Here is a 21,436-nt window from a genome sequence, read left to right as displayed (position 1 = left end):
ACCTCTTCTCAGAAGCTGTACTCCCTTGGCCCTTATGATTCTGAATGATTTTGTTCCCCTTAATGGGTTGCTCTTTCTCCCTCAGACCCTTAGATATTGGTATTTCTCTAGAGTTTGAACCTCAGATGGTCTATAGATGGACTAAATTCTACATGCTTGTTGGGTGATCCCATCGATCTCAGGGTGTTTGCGACTCACTGGGTAGACTCACCATGCCAGACCATGTGTCTCATTCACTCTTGTATGCTGCAGGGATGTAGTGTCCCCATTAACACCATGGTGCCTCCTGTTTGCTGGACCATGGAACCCTGGGTCATGGGCATCTTTGGGTACCCAGCAGAGCAACTGTCAAGAGTCTGTCTTGTTCCCAGTGCCACATTTCGTCTCACACACGAGGATATTTCTGTTGCCATGAGGCAGGTCTTTGTGTCATCTAAGAACATCCCAGGACTAGAGTCATTTCAAAGTCAGGTTCAAAGATCTTTTCTGATTGTGAAATTCCAAAAGATGCACTGTTGGTGCAGAAAAAGAATACTGGAATATGTACTAACATCTGTTTATGAAGAGTAACCTGCTTGTACATAAGTAAGGTCGTCTTCAAATAGAAGGGTATGGCTCAAACATAAAGGGAATCTTAATTTGGGACTGAAGAAACGTCGAAATGAATTTTTTCCCCTTCTATCCAATTAAATTTTTCAGTGAATTAGAAAAGAAGAAGTATTAAACAGCTTTACAGTTGAATTCATTTTAAGTGGGATTTTTAACTTCCACGAAATATTTTTAAATCTTAACGAAACCTGTTAGTTAAAGGAAAATAACTTTTATACAATTAAAATGTGCTGCAAAAAATAGACCCTTTTTTGGTGTGTCTTTCTTGCTGTGTCCACAGAAATATTCTGCTCATATTTTCTCTTTAGTTGACTCATTTGCAGATGGATTGTTGGGCCTTATCGTGCCCATGCGTGTCCTCGTGTCCTGTGTAAGTGTGGATTCGTTATGTATGTGCACTTGTATTTTTCACTATGCATTTGCAGGTCGTGATTTTCACGGCCATTCAGGTGGGTGTGACGCTAGTGGGCGTGTGCTTTACGTGCAGCACTAACATCAGATGCTAGAACTCTAGATTTTGAAGTTATCCCCCTTTCTCATTTTTTCCTGGAATTTTGTTGTAAGAAGTATAGTAGCATAGGTCCCAATTCCCAGTAATGGTTTGAAGGAAGCATTTCTTGTATATAATGGTCCAAAATCAACTTTAGTGGACAACACATTTGCATGTTTAAAATACAAAAAATATGAAAACTGCAATGCGAAATGACTTAAATACATCCTATTATTTCTTGCCTGAGTAATTCACTTCATGATTTTTTCTCTTTGAATGCGGTTTTGTTTGGCAAGTCATCACCATCAGATGGTGTGTTCGCCATGATCCAGCACGTACTGATTCTTGAAGTTTAAGGACTGGGTATCTTTTCCCCATTATGTGAGATGGCCATCGTATAAGGGGTTGACTTAACCAACACTTTTTGAATGCCTGTCGTATGTTGCGCACAGTACTAGGCCCTGCGAATAACATGGTGTTTAATTATCTGTACTAATGAATTATGGTGTGATAACATGAATAATATACCATTACCAAGAGTAACAAATAAAGTTTGACATATTGAACACTTTTTCTCTCTTGTGGCAGCATTTACTTAGGTTCCTAGACACCTTGTAAAGGGCGAGGGATGGAATGATGCAATCGTGTGTGAGGGTACTGTGATCTGGAGTGGGAATATTCATGGGGCTGCCTTTTTGCCAATGAAGTCAATTACTTTAGGAATATCTCTGAAGTAAGGAAATGTGGAATAAAGAGATAATATCATGGCATTATTTTCCAGGCTGGATAGCAAGAGCTTTAGTTATTAGGTGAAAAGTGAAACAGAGAACACTCTAAATGCTTCTGTAATTCATTAATGCTATTACAAAAGTATTCATTTCCAGTTAAAATTTAATTTAAATGCTTAATTTGTTTCATGATGCGTATTATGCAATTATTTACATTATTATTGCATAAGCTGTGTATATACACCATAGCTTTAGCTCATCTCTATTCCAGTCACAATATAAATATATTCCATATTTGCAACACCACGATCATTTGAAAAGATAAATATTCCTTTTGTAAAATGAAGTATTTAGATAGAAGTATTCATTCAACACTTGGCAGCATAAGAATTTATTGATTGCTTAGAGAGGACAAAAATAAACATGCACAGATATGCATCATCTGGATACAGTGAGATTAAATTCTATATGTTATTATATATATATATAGAATGCGTATGTTTTTGCACTTTGGAAATTTGTTGTAAATATTATGCATGCACGTGTGCCTGTATGCCTGTGCTTCTGTCCGTGTGTATGGAATCTCGGCGATGTATGTAAGGGCCTCACTGCTGATGGTGGGAACAAAGCTGAAGAGCAAGAGGGAGTAGGACAGAGAATAGTGATTAAGCCGGCATTGTTCTATCTGATCCCTGGCTGCCTGCTATTGTTTTCGAGCATTTGAAGAGGAAACATACTCATTTAGCTTTCAGAACGAATGGCTTTAATAAGGGCAGAGCGGAGAGGTGGGGTAGCACTGATGACTGGGGAGGCCCATCAAGGCTCCCCCTAAGGCCATTCCGTCAGAGCCGAGGACCACATGACCATTAACTCTGCAATCAGGACAAGTTTTCAACATTCCGGGGTATCCTTCAATGGCAGAAAGAGCCATTCGGAGTCAAGAGAAGATGTATATCAGCAGTAATTGGATTCTGGCCAAGGCTCTTAGGACAGTGTTATCTATGGTGAGAGAATGGGAGGCGCTGGGCAGAGCATGGCGGTGGGATTCGAGCCACAGCCCAGAGAGCAACGGCGGACATGGGCCGCGGGGAGGGACAGTGAGGCACACCAGGGCTGTTGGTTTGCCCAGGAGTCAGCGTGGCCTGTCTGTGGGTGTAAGCGATCCTCCAGGTTTCTGAATGTCCTGCGGGACGCAACTTAAGGCCCGATGGACGAGGCCACCCCAGTTGCACTTGACTGGACAAAGCTATTGAAGGCCTGAAAGTGCCCCCATGCAGCCCCTTCCATGGCTGCCCCCTCCCTTCCTTCACCCTGACTATTTCATTACAATCTGCCTTTAGGCCGGAATTGCCCTGCTTAAGCCTCAAATCATTATAATTACCATTATTAGAAATAGCTGCGGGGGAGGCATTGGAACACCAAGTAAAAATGTGTGAGTGTGTCCGCTAGGCCTGGAATCACTCCTTTTGAGCTCGGGGGACCACGAGGCATGAGGGTTCCACCAAAGCCAGCTAATGCGACGGCTGTCAGCTCCACTCACCCCACCTGTCAAGAGGGGGATGCGGTGGGGTTCATTTTTTTAATTGACACCTTCCTCTCTCATTCCACGCTCTCTCGTCTCAATCTAATTCCCCCTTTCATCTTCCTTCTATGAGAAGAATCCATTCCTCTGCTACCCGAATAAAGAGAAGGGAAAAAGCCGCATGAGGAACAATGACATATGCATTATCCTCCAGAAAAGACATAGATTTTTAACAAAGGCACAAGCCAGGAAATGCAGCGAAAGTCAGAAAAATAATTGTCAATCTAATATGAGGCAGACAAGATGGACAGGACAGATGGAGGGGAGAGAGACTCGGGGAGGCAGAGTGGGAAGGAGAGGAGAGAGGCTTGCTGGACCATCAGAGGGGGAAGAGAGGATGAAAACATTGCGTTTCTCAGTGTCCGGTTTCCGTCTAGGCCCTCTTGAGGTGAAGCCCAGAGCTTCACACGGGGGAGCCAGAGAACGGATCTCACGTGAATGCCCGTGTGAGTTTTCAGCTCCTACAAAGGACTGCCTCTAGGTATTCAGGAGCATTATGAGGTGAAGTGGGAGGTAATGCTGTTGACCGAGATCCAAGGAGACTAAGAAGAAAGGGACGTGTCCGCATGGATTCTACCCAACGGTCATGCCTCAGGACCTCCCTGGCCTTGCCTTTGGGCAGCCCGGAGAAGTGTGCCCACTCTCTGTTCTCCGCGTACCTGATGGCAGAGCCCCCCCCCCCCCCCCCCACCCAGGAAAGCTCTTTCCATGAGCCTTGGCCTTTTAGGCTCGCAGGGCCCCAAATGATCGTTTACTTGGTTCGATTGACATGCGTCACATGTGACATTAGTGGTATCGAAAGGTGGAGTGGATCAGTCCCCTAAATCAAATAGGATGAAGTTATGGAAATAGGTCAGAGTCTTTATTTCAATATTGAAGTACAAATGTTGTTTCTTTTTTTTCTTTTTTCTTTTTTTTAGTTTTTATTTTTAATCAACTTGAGCTATAATATACATAAATAAATGCACTATTTTATGTGTACAGTGTGATGAGCTTTGACAAATATATGTATCTCCCTTAACGGCCGCTTTAATTAAGATAGAGAACTTTTCTATCACCCGAAAAAGTTGCCTCATACCCCTTTACAGCCCCCGCAAACACACACACACACACACACACACACACACACACACACCATCCCTGCCCCTGGCAATCGGCTTTCTGTCACTATGGTATAGTTTCTCTCTTCTAGAATTTCATATAAATGAACTTAATACAGAATGTAGTCTTTTGTGTCAGGCTTCTTATATATAAAATCTTCAAAATAGTATTTTGAGATGCACCCGCATTGGTGCTTGGCTCAGAAATGTGCCTTTTGTGGCTGAGTGTGATTTCATTGTGGGAAAATACCACAGTTTGTTTTTCCGTTCATCCATTGATGGACATGTGGATCGTTTCCAGAGTGGGGGTCTCATGAATAAAGCTACCGTGAGCATTTGTGCACAGATCTTTGTGTGACATAGATTTTCACTTCTCTTCTGTAAACACCTAGGATTTAGACTCTTCAGTCATACAGTAACTCTGTATTTAATTCTATAAGAACTATGACACTGTTTTCCAAAGTGGTTAGACCTCTAGCTCTTCTTTTCCACAAAGGAAAAATGAGATGAGATTTTACTTACAGTGATAGAAATAGGCCAGTTGATACAGACTTCTCGTGTTCTATAAAGCTATCTTTAGGCTCTGATGAATAGTTCGAATTATTCCATTTTTAAAATTAAGTAACTTTAAGGACCAACTGGGTGGTTCATTCGGTTAACATCTGACTGTTGATTTCTGCTCAGGTCACGCGGGGTCATGAGATTGAATCCATGTCAGGCTCTGAGTGCTTAGCGCAGGGTTCTCTGTCCCTCTCCCTTTGTTCCACCGCCCACCCACGTGCTCGCTAAATTAATTAGCTAATTAATTAAAATTAAATTAAGTAACATTAAAATAAAACCCCCTTTCCTAAAATCTACAGGTCTTTATTACTAATTGATCTAGTTGAATTGTGCCGTTATCTAAGGAAACACGAAAACAGGGTTCTGCTGTGCAATGTATTCCATGGCCCCATTTCTCACCTTGTACAGGAGACCTTTTCCAAAGAGCTCCCTTTATTCTCCTTCCTTCCACTGTATGTAAATGACACTGTAGTGCCATCTGGTTTGGACGGTATTTTTGTAGCTGTTCGGCTGTCTCTAGGTGGGGTGATGGTTGGTCTCTTCAGTGACACCAGTTTTGGTAGAGCTCCCTTGCAGACTGGGAGCATGTTTTCTCCTCTCCATACTCACTCTGCCACTTACGAATTTCATGCATACCGTAGGTGCTCAATAAATTCTTCAGTAAGCAAAGTTGGTCCCCAGAAGCCATAGTTCAAAAACTCCGTACCATTCGATCGTCTAAGGTCACGTATCTCGGATAACGTGGGCTCCCCTGGTGTCCGTCATAGCCGTACACGCACGTGCCTGCTCCGTCTACGTGCTTTCACTCCGAAAACTCCTCACCTGCTCATGTGCCTTAAATGGGCTCCCAGTCCGCTCCCTGCCTTTGGAGTAAATAATCGTGCGGTAAAGCTCAAGAAATATTTGGTTGCGGGTTTTATTTTTGCACCTTAGCTGCTGATGTGTTACCTCGCAGGCTGTGTTCTACGCGGTGCTTGGTTCTCTCACACAGCTTGTGGTAAGTGAAATTATTCCAAGATTCAATGCATACCTGCTATCGAGCAGCTCCCCTAACCACCCAAACGGGTCTTTTGTTAGTGGTTATTGAGAGGATTGTCACAGCCATTGACCTACTCAATTTTACTTCAAAAGAAATGAGCATTTTTCTTCCCCTTTCATTTCTAAAAGCAGATATGGCAATTTGCTTAAATTGCTGTCTTTAAAAGTTTAGATGATTATACTTGCTCCCCCCTCTTGCCTTTTTTCTTCCTTTTCATTTAAGTTGCACAGTGGCGTCTCTTTTTCCTGGGATTGGACAGAGTTCCTGCTGCAGTAATTGTGTGTGTGTGTGTGTGTGTGTGTGTGTGTGTGTTTCCTTACACATTAGCATTCATTTACCTGAGATCTCAGAGACAAAATAGATTATATTGAAATATTTGAGTAACATTTTATATTTTAATTATAGGGTCCATTTCTTTAGGCACAGAGAGCAGAGTTCTATAGCTTAGAATATGTGTAACTGCACCTCATGGAAAGCCTCCATTTTTGGGCGGAGAAAGATGTGGTAGCTACTGGCCTCTGACGTAAGAGTAAGCGAGATTGGTTATGTTTTTAAGAATTTTATATCTGAAGAAGAGACAATTTGATATAAATATGAGGAGAGGAAATAAAAGTTGCAAGTGAAGGACTGACTAGGGATGGGGATGCAGGGAAGAGTGGGGTGGGGATGAAATTCCGCGGCCAGTTGGCGGAGGCCAAGAGCATCCTAGCCACTGATTCAACACCATAGGTTCCGGTTCCCATGGGTCACGGGTTTCTTGACTGTGATCTGTGACCATGGCAACAAAGCATATTGAGCCATTACTTCACGCCGTATGCTTTCTATGTGCTGAGCCATATGATGGAGAAAATATATTCTAACTAATAGTATGGAAAGGATAAAAAAATATGGAAAAGACTCAGTTCTGTCTTCAGAGAGCTCACAGTCTAGTGACCATCCATAAACTTGACAGCCAGTGGCAGGCAGCTGTATTGCAAATAGGAGACTGTGTTAGAGAGAGGACCAGTAAATGGAAAAAACAAACTTGTGACTCATTGAGGGGGGACCTACAAAGCTCAGACCCCAGTAATAAGGGTTTATGTAATATGAAATTAGTATATTTACTGAGTACTTGATATGTACCAACGACTTGTATAAAGTACTTGGGATTCAAATGTGATTCATTAATTAATTTGCAAAATATTGAATATGTATCTATTATGTGCCAGGCATGAATAAGACATTCATTATCTTTGCTCTCAAGGAACTCAGAGTTTATAGAACAGACAGATATGTAATCAGCTCTTTTTAGTACATAATGACAAGTGCTATATAATGTAAGTATTTGCAAAATTCTGTGGGAAGACAGAAAAGGGAAAATTAACTCTACCTATGGATATTGATAGCTGATCACTATTACTAGATACAGGATAAAGATTTCAAAACCATCAGACTTGGAACATTATTAAATTTTGTAGGTAAAACTAGAAAGATCTAACGAGAGAAAATCTGACAAGAGCTGGTAATTTATGTTTGTGTGAATGTTGGTATTGGCACTAGGAAAGGGCTAGTTCTTCCTCTTCTTTGCTACTATGTGGTTTCAATAGTTTTACTCAGGTATACACCGAGAGATACATTTTCTAAGACATTAGCAGAAAAGTTGGCCAAGTAGTCTCTGGTGGCTGTTTAGGGCACATGGAGTGAGAGTAGCACCCGTGGGCCATGAGGAACATATCTCTGGATTCAGCGGGCCAGGAGGACGTTTTGGTAAATTTTTCTTAGTGGTCCAGAATTCGTATGATTTAGATGTATGCTTTTACTATTCCAAAGAATGCTGGACAGATTTCCAAGGTTATAAATTGCAATTCCTGTTAACAAGCAGCCAGGAAAGGTCCTATAAGTAAAATGTACTTCAGATCCAAGAGTGAAAGAGTGATGGTGTAGCAGCTCACAGTCTTTCGCGCCTGTCATTTAAATGTAATATCTGTACAAGGAAGTAACTGCAGAGACGGGCTGTGGGTCCCTGTTGGTTGTATTGGTAGGATGGTAGCCAACCTCTTTTTTTTTTTTCTTTTTCACTATACTGCTCTAATAAATGGTGAGAGTGTGTTAATAAGTCCCCTGGCCATCGTCGTAGTTATGATCTTGAGATGAAGACAGCTATGTGAGGCTGCTATCCTAGCAGGCTGCAGTCAGTGTGTGTGTGTGTGTGTGTGTGTGCGTGTGTGTGTACATGTATGCGTGCTTGATTTATGAACCACCAGAACCACAGTGAAGTAGTAGGGTGAAAATCACCTACATTAGCAGCAAAAAAATGTCATCATCAATTCCAAGAGGGACTTATAAACTTGGAGCTAATAGCCTATGGTTTCATTCTTTTAAAATAGAAATTTCTTTAACCTTTCTAGGCAAAACCATATCCCATCTGGAAAAAATGCAAATTTATGGGCAAGAAGAAAAGCTGAGAGTTGTAGTTTTCATCTAAGAGCCAAATAAAAATTACCCATCTTTGAAAGACAGTCTTCCAGGGAGTCTTGAAGAGAAAAGTACCTTTTCTACTCACAGTGCAATCAATTCTAGAGAAACTCCAGAATAGGGAAACCCGCAGATATTTGATATTTGTTCTGTCCTAGGAGGGGGAGAAAGGTCTTCAAAGCCTTCAACTCTGGGGTATCCGGGTTGCGTATGGACTGGAGGATCCGTCGTGTATTCAACACTGAGATCGCAAAACTAGATTTCCAGTACAGTAGGTGGCTCCTGCTGAACACTGAATGAATGAATGAAAAAACGAGACATTGAAGCCAATATCTACATTAGAACTCAGGCATCGTTTTGAGGAAACTGCTATATAAAACAGCCCACTTTTACTAACCTTATTAACCTCTGACTTAAAAAAAAAATCAGAGAGCTGCAGCTTGGCTCAAAAACAAAAAAAGACCACATGGAGATCATTTTAACCAAATTTGGGCTTATATTTAGAGATCTATGGACTGGGGGTTAATAAATAGTTCTAGCCAGCTTGCTGCTTGAAAATGCTAGAGGCACGGCTTCTTTAAGTGACTATAGAGCAATTGACAGTGATGAATGCGAAGTGGTAATGAATAACTTCATCCTAGAGTGGAGATGTCATGGCTTTGCATAGCACTTACTGGACGGAAGGAGTGGCACCGAGCTTTGACTCCGATAATAAGATCGACTTTCCTGCTACGGGGTCAGTTCCTGGCAAACAGCATGTAAGCCAGTGAAGAAGATTCCTCAGGGGCCTGGATCAGTGAAGGAGCAAAGTCAGAGTAGCCAGCTAGCCTCCGGGGGGCGCTCTGGGTGGGACCGGAACTGTTGTCTCCTTCCACACAAGCGTCCAATCAATGGCAACATAATGAGATGACCATGATAATAGTAATGTTTATTGCCACGATAACAAAATTGATAACGGTTCCATTGGTCAGTTTGGTTCACTTCCTTCCTCCGCTGCAGTGTCCATCTCAGTTGACTCTGAGATGCTGAATTGTTCCTTTTTCTTTTCCTTTTTTCTTTCTTGATCCCTTGCTGTCTTTTGTTTAAAAAGGTATCCTCAGGACTCAGGGATCCAAAACACCTAACCCTCGCTACCCACTATTTTGGTCTTTTTGCTAGAAAACTCACTTCCCTCTGCTGCTGTTGGAGATAAATGATACATGCCCCACCTGTACTTCTGCACAGCCTCCGTGCTAGGCCCCTCAGAATGTATTAGGTAGTATCTGCGAGGCTGTGCATCCTCTTCCATATGTGTTTCCAAAATTGATTCCAAAGAAATCCAGGATTCTCTTAGACAGTTTAGCAATGCTGTATCACTTAGCATTAGATCTGTCTGCTGGCAACATTTTAAAAAAATGGTGGCTTAAGTAATATCTTGTGAAATAGAATTCTAAAAGTGAGTCATCAGAGAACGAGGGGCCTTATAAAGCCATCATTCTGTGTTGAATTTCCTTCCTCAAGATTCCCTCATAATTTAGCATGACTGCTGGATTTCCAGCCATCGCATTAATGTTCCAGGCAGTAGGGAAGGGCAGAAGTGGTTAGGAAGGGCATACTTCTCATCTGGATTATTCCTTTAAGAAGCCTTCTTAAAACCTCCCATATAACACTTCCACATACATATTATTATCCAGAACTTAGTCCCATGACCATTGCTAGCTTCAAGGAAGCCTGAGAATGTAATCATTTGCATGGGAGTATTTTCTAAGTACATTGGATTTCTTGTTTCTAAGGAGGAAAGGTAGCATGGGTATGGGCTAGGCAACTAGAAGTCTGAGGGGATGGTAAGGACTTGTTGCATTAATCTTGATGACTTGATTTCACATTTGTTCCATGCACCAGAAGATAACACCAGGAGGTGGGGTCACAGAACATTGGAGAGGCATGGCAGAATTTCAGAATACCAGAAGACACAAGCAGGCCACACCCATGTTCAACACCGAGTTGAAATTAGAAATTCAAAGTAATGTGTCTGACTGAATAGTAGATTATGTTTCCTGGGCTCATTTCTAGCCTAATCTTGTAACTTAAGGAGATTCCCTCTTTTCTATTCTATCGTTCTTATTTCTTTATCTTCGGATTGAGACATCACAAATCGTCTGTACTTACTACTACAGATCTTCCAGCCACAACGTCTTATATATCCAACAACAAAATGCTGTTGAATGCAGCTCTCTCACATGAAGTAACCGTAACACTCATGGTCATTCTGATATAATTATATAGCCTCCATACCCAATGTCTTTAGATCCGTTACCTGATTGGATCTTTGCAACAACCCCGTAGGGCAGGGGTAGTGTCTCATACTGGGAAAACATCCTGATCTGTCTAGTTTGGTTCTGCTCCCCCAGTAGCGACAACAGTGCCTGGTATAGGACAGTACCCAATAAATAATGTCTCTCTCTCTTCCGTAGTCACTGCCCGCTCAGGGGTGGAAGGGTTAATGAACAGAGGTTGTAGACGTGCTCTCTACTCTGAGGTGGGAGATATGTAGGTAATCTGAGGAGAGTTTATTCATCAGCATGGGTAGAAATTTCACATGGGTCCTGAATCTTAGTTGAGCTAATTGGTCTAATGTCACATCTGACAAGATAGGGTGTGTAAGGACGGAGAGAGGATGGATGTGGGGTGGGGGTGGGGAGAAGGGAGGGATGGCATCTTGGCTGATGACCTGTCATCCGCAAGACTCTAGTCCATGTAATATACTGAGCTTGCAAGGCAATATTTTATCCTCTACACCACATTTAGATGGTAATACTTTATTATCTACACCAGACTTGCAGGTTAATATTTCTATTCTCATTTTAAAGATGGAGAAACTGAGTCTGAGAGAAGAAGAAAGTCGCTCAAGGTCAACATATCTATAAATGGCAAAGCTGATATTAAAATCCATATTCTTTTCCACGGCGCCACATGGCCTCTCCAAGGAAAAATATCAAAGCAGGACACTTAAACTTTACAGTGAAAAATAGAAGGAAAGCACGGGCCACAGACTGGGCAATGGCCTGGAAATTAGAATTACTGAATTCTGTCTTTCCCCCGACGCTGCCCTGGGACGCGTCTTTATCATCCCATGCTGCCTGCTGAAAGTGCTTTGTAAAGGATCGAGCCTTTATTATACAAATGCTATTTCATCTTCATAATAACAGTTATATCTGCACATACACTTCTGCCCTTATCAAATTGAGCTAATAATATTGTTTCTTGGCCAACGCGATGTAATAATGTGTTAGGAAGTGCATAGAGAACCACAGATAAGGTGCCTCACTGCTTGTCAACACGGTCTATTTGTAAAGTGGTTTTGAATCTTCTCCTCAAGCAGCATCCTCTACATTTAAAGCAACCAAAGAAAGGAGTAGTAATAATAACGATATCAATTCAATAGTAAGTAGTAGTAAACTTAGTCAACCAGCTAGCAACAGGTTAGGCCAAAGGTTCTAAGCATTTTCTGCCAATTTACTCCTTCTGTGAAGTGTCCCATAAAGACATGAACAGAGTGGGAAACCATCTGAGGTTAGGCCTTTCCAAGAGCCTGTAGAAATCTCTGCATGAATTCTGCTGCATGCTTCACATGTGCGTATGTGACCCAGTGCCATTAATGTTAATATCCTATTCCTGCATTCCATTCTCCTCTGGATACTGTTTCTTTCCAGTCCAGTCAGCATTGACATTACTGAGTCATGTGCTTCTGAAGGATCCTGCCAATGGGCCTCCATCACACTTCCTAAACATCAGCCTTGAAACAATCTCTCTCTGATCTGCTGTTGCCACGTCGCCCTTGGCAGTGCCCAGGGAAGCATCTGATTGTTTTCTGATAGAACAACATAATGTGTGTATTTTTAGGTGGCCATCCTAAGTACTTTGAAATCAAGTATTGAATCTCATTTTCCTAGGGCCAAAGAAAAGCTAAGAAAGTCAGCTTTCAGGTGTCGAAAGTATTCAGAATTATTGTTCCTGTGCTCGCCATCTTGGTGCAGGAGTTTCCTAACAGACAGTAAAGTATGGGGAAGCACTCTGCTCTCACGTCTTGGTCACTTGGCCTGGGATTTGTAGTTAAACGTGGTAGCAGGTAGTCAAACTCTGAAATGTAACTTGAGAAAGTTCTGGTGAATAGTTGTCTTTTTTTCTACGTGTTTCCTGTTTACATTTCTTACCAGCTCTCATATTAGCAGCAACAGTTTTATATTGCTTTTACGTGTATTATCTCAGATTTTCTGCTCGGAATTCCGTGGGGCCCTCGTGGAAACACGTGGTGACACGGGGTGGGGTGAGGTAAGGCGGACAGGTGAGTTGGTGTAAGATCTCACCTTTCTTCTGGAGTAGAGCCACCGTGATCTAGTTTCCAAATGGTGCTTCCAACTAATCCTAAAGGAAGGATTTCTTGTTTCACAAAACCCACAACTCTTCTGAAAATCACTGTATTTTCTCATTTTATTATCTCCCTGAGTCTTTGAAAGGAGACTTTGAAAGGAGACGTTCCGTTTGTGCAGATGAGCTGAAGTGTAAGCAGATGGAGTTTACGGGGAGCACCTAACTCAGAAGTTACTGGGGACCAGCTCAGATTCTGATCTGCTGACTCTGAATTTTATTTTCTTATCACTAAATTCGGATGCCTTTTCCCAGATTTAAATACTAGTAAATCTGAGAATGATCTCTTTCCTTTTAGCAGATCCAGACTGTAAAGAGTTCTGTGTTTGAAACTCTCCTACTTACGTTAATTGTGTGTGTGTGTGTGTGTGTGTGTGTGTGTTGCATATGTATAGTTGAAAGTACAAAAGGGAGGACAGACTGCGACAAAGACAAGTGCGGTCATGTTTCTATTCTTGGCCTGTTATGGGTCTAATATGACAGGCATTTTTTTTATATTTTGTGTTCTGCTTCCTAGATCTTAGATCAGAACAGCCCTCTACTCTGTGTAACCAGAAGCAAGTAACCGTACCTCTCTGAGTCTTGAATGGCCACGGGCAGGCTAGAAATGAAAGTATCTGAACGTATCTGAAAGTATCTTTCCACGGGAAGCATAGGCAAAGCAGACATTTGTTTTCAATTTCTTCTTGGGCTGAAGAGTAGAGCAGTTGTGAGATAATTGACCATCCTTTGAATGGAGACATTTGCTGGACCTTGGCAGTGCTCAACTTGACCTGAGTTTAGTGAGGCCAAGGAAAAGGATAGCCTTCATAGCTGTGGAGGAATGGTGTTCCAAGACATGTTGGGGTCAGACAGCTTTAGAATTTTGTTTCGGTTGGAGCTTGACAGCTGGAAGATAAGGTTTGCAAATGAGAGCAAAAATATTTCTTACTCCATCTCCTAATGTATACACTGATTGCAAGTTAGTAAAATAACATACGCTGAACAGCCCATGAAGAAAGGTCTGTCCACCGTTTTAACTTCAGAATGAAGGTTAGCCAATGTGAGAAATAGTATGAGCACCATTCATTCTTTTTTTTTTTTTTTAATTTTTTTGTTTGACAACAAAAGTCAATGTACCGCTAATTACAAAATAGACCAGCTGGATTTGAGATGCAAAGTATTAAACAATAAGAGCCTCAAATTCTTTATTCAAAATAGAAGACACAGAAAGACCATATCACATCATAAATAATAATTGTGTGATCAAAGATGTGTGCGTGTGTCTCCAGGGATAGCAGGGAGAGAGGCAGTTCATCGGGGTTCACCTGACTTCCACTGCTTTGTGATTCCTGCTTTCTGGCTTCTAGAAGCAGTCATGTGTATCAGAGGACAGGCCAAGAGATAATTAAGTGGAAATAAGAACTCTACGTCCGGCCTCTTCAGAAAGAGGCAGCAAATCCTCCTAATCAATTCTGATTCCTGCTGGCTTGGTTGCCTAAGGTCAGCGTAATAGTCATTAGAAGAGGTCATGGCGGGCTCTGTGACCTCGATCATCTAAGGTTAAATAATACGTCATTAAAAGGGTCAGTCAGAAATGAGCAGATTTTTTCCCTGTGATTCACTTATTTTGCAGGAGCCTCTGGCTTCTTGGAAATTTCTATCACAAATTTCAAATCTCCCAGCAGAAATGTTTATACATTGCAGTTTCGCTGAATTCAGAGGAAGCTCTCTTGCTGATGAGAAGGCGGGGTTGTGGTCTTGGGGAGCAAACAGCCATGACATCTGTCCTTCACTCTGGATGAGAAGCAAGGTCACCTCATTGCATCAGATCTTGCATGAGGGTATTTTCAAATCCTTGTTGTGATCCATTTGTAGACTGGTAATTAGGTAGATAGATGGACAGATAGATAAGAGATACAGATTAGATAGCTAAAATTGGAACAAACACAAGTATCTTGCTTACTAAACTAACAAAACAGTATAGAGTTTTCCCATGTTGCTATATTACTTTCAAATAATTATTTTTAACAACTGCTTAATAGTCCTTAGAGTTTTTAAGTTATTTCATTTTTTTTTAAAGATTTATTTATTGTGAGAGAGTGCTCACAGGGGGAGGGGAAGAGGGTAAGAATCTCAATCAGAGTCCTTGATGAGCAGGGAGCCTGACCCCGGGCTCAATCTCATGACTCTGAGATCATGACCTGAGCTGAAACCAAGAGTTGGAAGCTTCACTGACTGAGCCACCCAGTCACCCCTCCCTATATAGAGTTTTAAGGGTAATTCCCCTAAGAAATAGGTGAAAGTAATGACGAAGAGCATTTATTATTATGATTTCCTGGGCAAACACAGAGAGACAAAGATCTGTTTTTGTTTTTCCTTCAATTCTGCAAAAACCTGCTTGTCAGTCAAACAAAAGTGAGGTGAAGTACATATTCAGGTATTTGGTTTGAGGTGCTAGAGGTTTTTGGTAGATTTGATCATTCACATGAGCTTGTTTTTGCTAAATAAGCTAGGCCTGGACCCTTTGGTGTGGACCAAAAGCTTTTTACAAGGACAGCAGCTAAAGGATGTTTGGGGGAATGGATGGATGGATGGATGGATGGATGGATGGATGGATGGATGAGTGAATGAGAGGGAGGGAATCGGTCTGTCTCTTTTCAAAGCACAAGTGTGTGGTTTAGGAGAACCACAGACCAAGCAGACCAGTAAAGAAGGCCTGTCTTGTCTGATGGTGGTTACCATCATCTGATGGACCAAGAGTCAGTATGTAGGAACAATGGTTTAAGTGAATACAGACATATCTAAGCTTTTTTTTTTTTTTTTGCTTTACATGGAAGTTAGGATTTAAGCAAAAATACTTAGAGGACAATGCATATTGCCTTTTAAAAAAGCAATTTCATCTCTTTAAAAAAAAATACTTCAAATGAAACACTGAGCTAAAGCCAATAGAGTATTTGTACTTTTCTAAAGTTGTATTTAAAAGAAGCTTTCAACTTGGGGGCCGGGCGGTTGTGTGTGTGTGTGTGTGTGTGTGTGTGTGTTTGTTTCCTGAGTGTTCATTGCTAACTGTGTGGTGGCCTTTCTCACTAAAAGCATGTGTGTGTGTCTTTGTGTGTGTATGAAAGATCTGAGAATACAGTATTTAGACCCCATTAGTGAAGGTAAAAATGTACAGATAAACTGTATCATTTATGGTTATGATATGGCTACTGTCAAAATAACATGCTATTTTGACAGTTGCTTTATCTTTACTCTCACTGAGTCTACAATAAGAAACTAGTTTCTTAGCAACTAAAATATATTCTCAAACAAGAGCATTAAAAAAGAAAAAAGCCCATAAAAGAAAAGCTATACCCGTAGTTGATGTCTGGACCAGCCATTCTTGTTGGGGTGAGGGGTGGGCTGGGGGTGAAATTGATCTGAAATAGTATGATATCCTCTTGCCAGGCCTGCCGCCTGGGGACAGCCTCACTGGCCCAGGCAGCTGTTTCTCATGGAGTCTGGGTACTAGAGTTAGCTTGCAGGAGGCTTTGGGGAAGACTTTGTTTTTCCTTTTTCTTCTTCTTTTCCGTGTCTTTTTTTTTTTTTTTTTTTTTTTAAATTTTTAAGTGTCCCTTATCTTATATCCTAGGTAAGAAAGTGCTAGAAGAACTAGCCCATAAGTTCTGGAGCAGAAAGCCTTTGTACAGGTTTGTCTTCATTGTAACTTATAGCCAGTGGTTATATATCTTGCAATTAGCTGTGACCAGAGTAGGGATTGGGGGACAAAGAGGGAATTGAACTATTTCAGGCCTGTTGTGTTATATCCATGAAAGGGTTTGAACTTCTCTAGGGCTAACAGTTCTCAGAGGATGGTTGGGAGATCCCCAAACCCTTTCAGGGAACCATGAGGTCAAAACTATTTTGATAACAATGCTAAGAGTTTACTTGCTTTGTTCACGCTCAGTCTTTGATGAGTCTACAGTGGAGTTTTCTAGAGGCTCCGTGGTATAGGATATTGCCACGGACTGAATACACAGGTCGGACAATCTGCCCGGCTTTTATCAGGTCACGCATTAACAAGATTTGCAAAATTGGGGTGCCTGGGTGGCTCAGTTGGTTAAGCATCCGACTCTTGATTTCAGCTCAGGTCGTGATCTCAGGGTCATGAGATCAAGCCCCACGTCAGGCTCCACACTCAGCACAGAGTCTGCTCTAGATTCTCTCTCCCCCTCTCCCTGCACTCTCTAAATAAATAAATAGATAGCTATATAGATAGATAGATAAAATCTTAAAAAGAGATTGCAAAAATGTAAAACAGACATGCCTCTCATTAATTTTATTTCAAAAATAGTACTTTTCATAAAAACATTTATGTTAACTTGTAATGGGCTTAGTATCATATTAAAATGGATTGATAAACACTTAAATTTTTTTACTTTCAAATTCCTAATACAGTAAACACTGATAGCTATAATCTGTATAAACAAAAACTCTTTGGAGTCCTTAATACTTTTTAAGAATGTAGAGGGGTCCCAAGCCCAGCATGTTTGAGAACCACTGTTTTTTCTTTTATTCTAAAGATTTTATCTATTTATTTTTGTAAGTGAGAGCACAAGCAGGGGGTGGAAGGGCAGATGGAGAGAGAGAAGCAGACTCTCCGCTGAGCAGGGAGCCTGACGTGGGACTCGATCCCAGGACCTGGGATCATGACCTGAGCCCAAAGCAGATGCTTCACGGACTGAGCCACTCAGGTGTCTGAGAACCACTGGTTCTGAAAACTGATGATCTTTACCTTTGTGGGATCCGTGGCTTTGAGAAAGCACCAATACGATTTTCTTTCAAATGCTGTGGAGGTTTCAAAGTGGCTCCCCAAGAAATGAGCACGTTAGAGGCGTCGGCAGTCAGCAGGTCCATTTAGAACACTTGAAGATTTTGTTCATGCCCTCAGTGCTTGGACATTCCAGTGGATGGAGAACTCACTCTTAAGAAAGAAACTCTCCCCATTATTTCTCCTGCAAGTGCCACAGCCAGTGCATTTCTAAGGAAAATGGCCTCTAGGATACATGGGGGCCCCCTACCAAATACTGCGAGCCCCATGACCATTCCAGAACAAGATCTGAGAAATAAGACATAGGGGAGAATGCAGAATATGGAAGGAGGAGAGGGGGGAATTGTTAATTAAGCTCTATCAAATATTAATTGAAATATAAATTCAAAATCTCACCAACTCCTGACAGTTATATAATCTAATTAAGTGGTGGGGCATGTTGCCCCACGGTGTCATTGGGCGTATTAGGGGAATAAAGTGATTGTCTGCTCATAAACACCACGAGGGCTTTATTAATCCAAGGTATTTGCCAATAAAGTAGATGGGAAAGTTGGCAGTAATAATAATTCTGTGGACCACGGAAGAATTGAAGGGACAATTTTGATCTGGTGAGCAGTGTCGTGAATTCGCTGATGTGCTGTGGGCGTGATGGTTCAGCCCATCACTGGGGCAAGGAAGTGGGCCTGTCCCGAGGTTACCTAAGTGTTTTCTGCACTTAGGAAAAGTTTATGGCATCCTTGGGGTTAGTATCAGTTTTTCAGTCTCCTTGAAGGGGGGAATCGTGTGTGTGTGTTGGCATGAAAATTCTGAAAGAATAGAACTTGAAAGGCTTTCAGAGATGAATTTGATTTCTTAGTAGCAGACATGAGGAAGTTTGTGTTTTGCACATTTTTCGTTGGTGGGGACGGTGAGAGGACAGTGAAAATGACATGAATCCCATATACGCTGCAGGAGAAAAGTTGTTGAAAAGCGCACAATATACTTTTTTGTTTCTTCTGATTCTTTCCTAATTTTTCAAAAGCGCATAGTATGGGTTCTGAGTTTTCTTAGATGGCGCAACTCTATTGTGAAAATAATTTCTCTTGAGTTTAATCAGCAACTCTTTGCCTTCGTTTTTAAAAAGACTCTGGATGAAGGCGCCGATCCTGTCTCGGTACAAAAGCAGGGTTATTTGAATTCTCCTTGTTCTCTGGTTTGGTTTGATGGAGGTGGTTTCGCAGCATTTTGTAGCAGGACTTCCCTACACTAACGTTAGCTCTGCGTTTGCTCCTGGCACCTCAGCCCCCACATTCATGAGACTGATGTTTCCGTCTCCCTGGGAGTGGAACTCACGCCTTGCGCAACCACGTTGGCCCCCGTGTGGTTTTGCCAGCCGCGTCTGGGAGGGACACAGCCCGTGTGTGGTTTTGACCCCGTTGGTTCTGGGAAACGAGAGTGGCTCCTCCTCCCCAGGGCTGCTGTGGCTGGCTGGCTGGGGCCGGGGAGTGTCATAGCATTGTGTCACACGTTGCTCTGTTACTCCCCGTATGTTAGCAATTTTACTGTGGTCTCTTGTCTTTCCTTTTCAATTTGGGCCTGAGCAGTTTGCTAAGGAATGTGGATAAAGGCTCCCAGTGTTGGGAGCAGGCATAAATGCAGTCTGAACAGTGCCTCCTTACCCTGCGAAGGAGCCGAGTAGCCTTGAAAGGCCCCCGAGAGGACAGATTTCTGTTTAGGGTGGTCAGGAAGGGGTCCGCATTCCTTGTCTTCCTTAAGAGTGCGACAAATAAAAGCATTTTCGCATGGCTGATGGAAGCCTGGGCTTGGGAAAGTGTGTAGCTCGGCAAGGCTGCATCGGGCAGGTGCGGGGATTTCATGTTTGGGACCCACCGGTGTGCCCGGGCGTCCGTGCACCTGCTATGTCCCGCTGCCTGAGTGCCCGGCACGCTTGTGGACAGGAACACGGGTCTGTGGCTCACGGGGAGAAGCAGAGGCTGGACACCTTTCCAGAACTTGGCAGAGGCTTCCCTGATTCACTTTGGAGTGTTTCTTTTCTTGAAGCCGGTGCCGGATCTTGGGTCTGTGCTGCTGACGTTTTAGAACATGAGAAAGAGCCGCAGTAGGAGCCAAGTATCTGCCAGACTGTGTCGGGAGAACCTTTATCATTTCTGTCAGATACATCACAACTCGCTTGTCTTACCATACATCTTCCTAAATGTGACAGAATATTCAGCTGTTATTAATTGAATACTCTCTAATTTAACTGCTTAGCAGGAGAAAGAGTGACTGGTTTGTTTCAACACGTAAAACTGGCATCAACCTGTATGTGAGTTTCCACGCAGTTGCCTTGCAGGGCCTGAAAAAAAAAGTCATCGTGTAATGAGAAATGGCTACCCTACTTTTGAACAGGGTAACTAAATTCAGCATATTGTTCTAAAACAAATAGAGGGGTGTGTGTGTGAGAGAGAGAGATACATATTAGGGTGCTACAGATCGGCTGATGGGAGTGTGTGCGACTCCATCATTTTTCGTGATAGGTACGTCCTGCTCCAGCTCCCAGAGTCGTGCAGCTCACCCAGAAGGCTCCGTGGCACCGTGGGTCTCTTTTATCCGGAAGCTTGCAAGGGTGAACTCCATTCCTCTGTCTTTATCTTTTTCATTCACAAAATGTAAGCAGAGAGCCCTGCAAATTTCTATAGAGTATTGTCCATGATGCTAAGAATTCAAAACCATCTCGATTGAGAGAAATTAAGAGATTAAAATGGAAGGAGCCAAGGGTGCCTTTGGAGAGAGACTCACTACACGCAGCTTCTCTCTCCTTTGCATCTTTGGTGGAGAACAAAAGCCAGTCAACCGTCAGCTTCTGCAGCTGCCCTCAGAGAAACAAGAGAAGATTCCAATTCATTGATCTAGGGACAAACTGGTGTGTCACCTGGACATCCCCCTCCTCTGGTGTGGATTTTTAATATGTATTTCTGTCTATGTCACTTGTGGGATTTTTTAAAAAAGAAGATAGAAAAATGCACTCAGTGCCAGCACATGCCTCTAGGTACATTGTCCAACGTTCTTTTCTTAAATGAATTCAGAGGGTGACAGTAAGTCGAAGCCAGACTTGGCTTGAGCAGAGCACCCTCTGCAGTGAAGTAAAGTGAGACAAAGGATCGTGTCCCCAACTCTGCCATGAAGGTCAGTGGAGTGTGCGCCTCGGCGCTTTCTAGGGATGGATGAGAGTCCAACTCCGAGGACAGGGAAGAGCGTACCTATAGTCCTTCGACTCGCCCATCATGGGACTATTAGCTTGAGCGTTCTGGAAAATATTATTACCCCCAGGGTGCCATGTAACTCCCTGGCTCCTAACAAGCTGCCAACAGGCTTCTCTCTGGGCTGCAAAGTTGGAGCTCCCCTGGCAGGGTGCCAGGGTTTTAAGAAGGCTCTGGGGGCCCAAGGTAGTCTCCTGGTGCCAGTCAACATTCATTGTAAAACCCAGTTCAGAACAAACTCCCCTGCATTCCCCTCCACACAGAGCTAGCTGGCATGCAAGGACTATCATCGTTGGCACATTGCCTCTTATTTTAGGGGGCCGGCTTTTGCTTCGGGATGGCATGGAGAAGGGGATTATTTGCACTGTGGCTTTTGATGTAAGCCATCATTGTCATATTATATGAATAGCATTGCACAGGGATGGCCGAGCACAA

At 42.5% G+C, this 21,436-nt stretch overlaps 1 protein-coding gene across 3 annotated transcripts in view; it reads left to right on the top strand.

Moving 5' to 3' along the window:
• Positions 1-21,436, top strand: part of PBX1 (PBX homeobox 1) — a 281,408-nt gene that overhangs the window by 165,570 nt on the left and 94,402 nt on the right. The gene's annotated exons all lie outside the window — the stretch shown is intronic.

The sequence above is a fragment of the Ursus arctos genome, unplaced genomic scaffold, assembly GCF_023065955.2.
Source record: "Ursus arctos isolate Adak ecotype North America unplaced genomic scaffold, UrsArc2.0 scaffold_2, whole genome shotgun sequence".
Lineage (NCBI taxonomy): Eukaryota > Metazoa > Chordata > Mammalia > Carnivora > Ursidae > Ursus > Ursus arctos.
The sequence above is the reverse complement of the archived record's forward strand: the minus strand, read 5'-3'. Positions and strand labels throughout refer to the sequence as shown.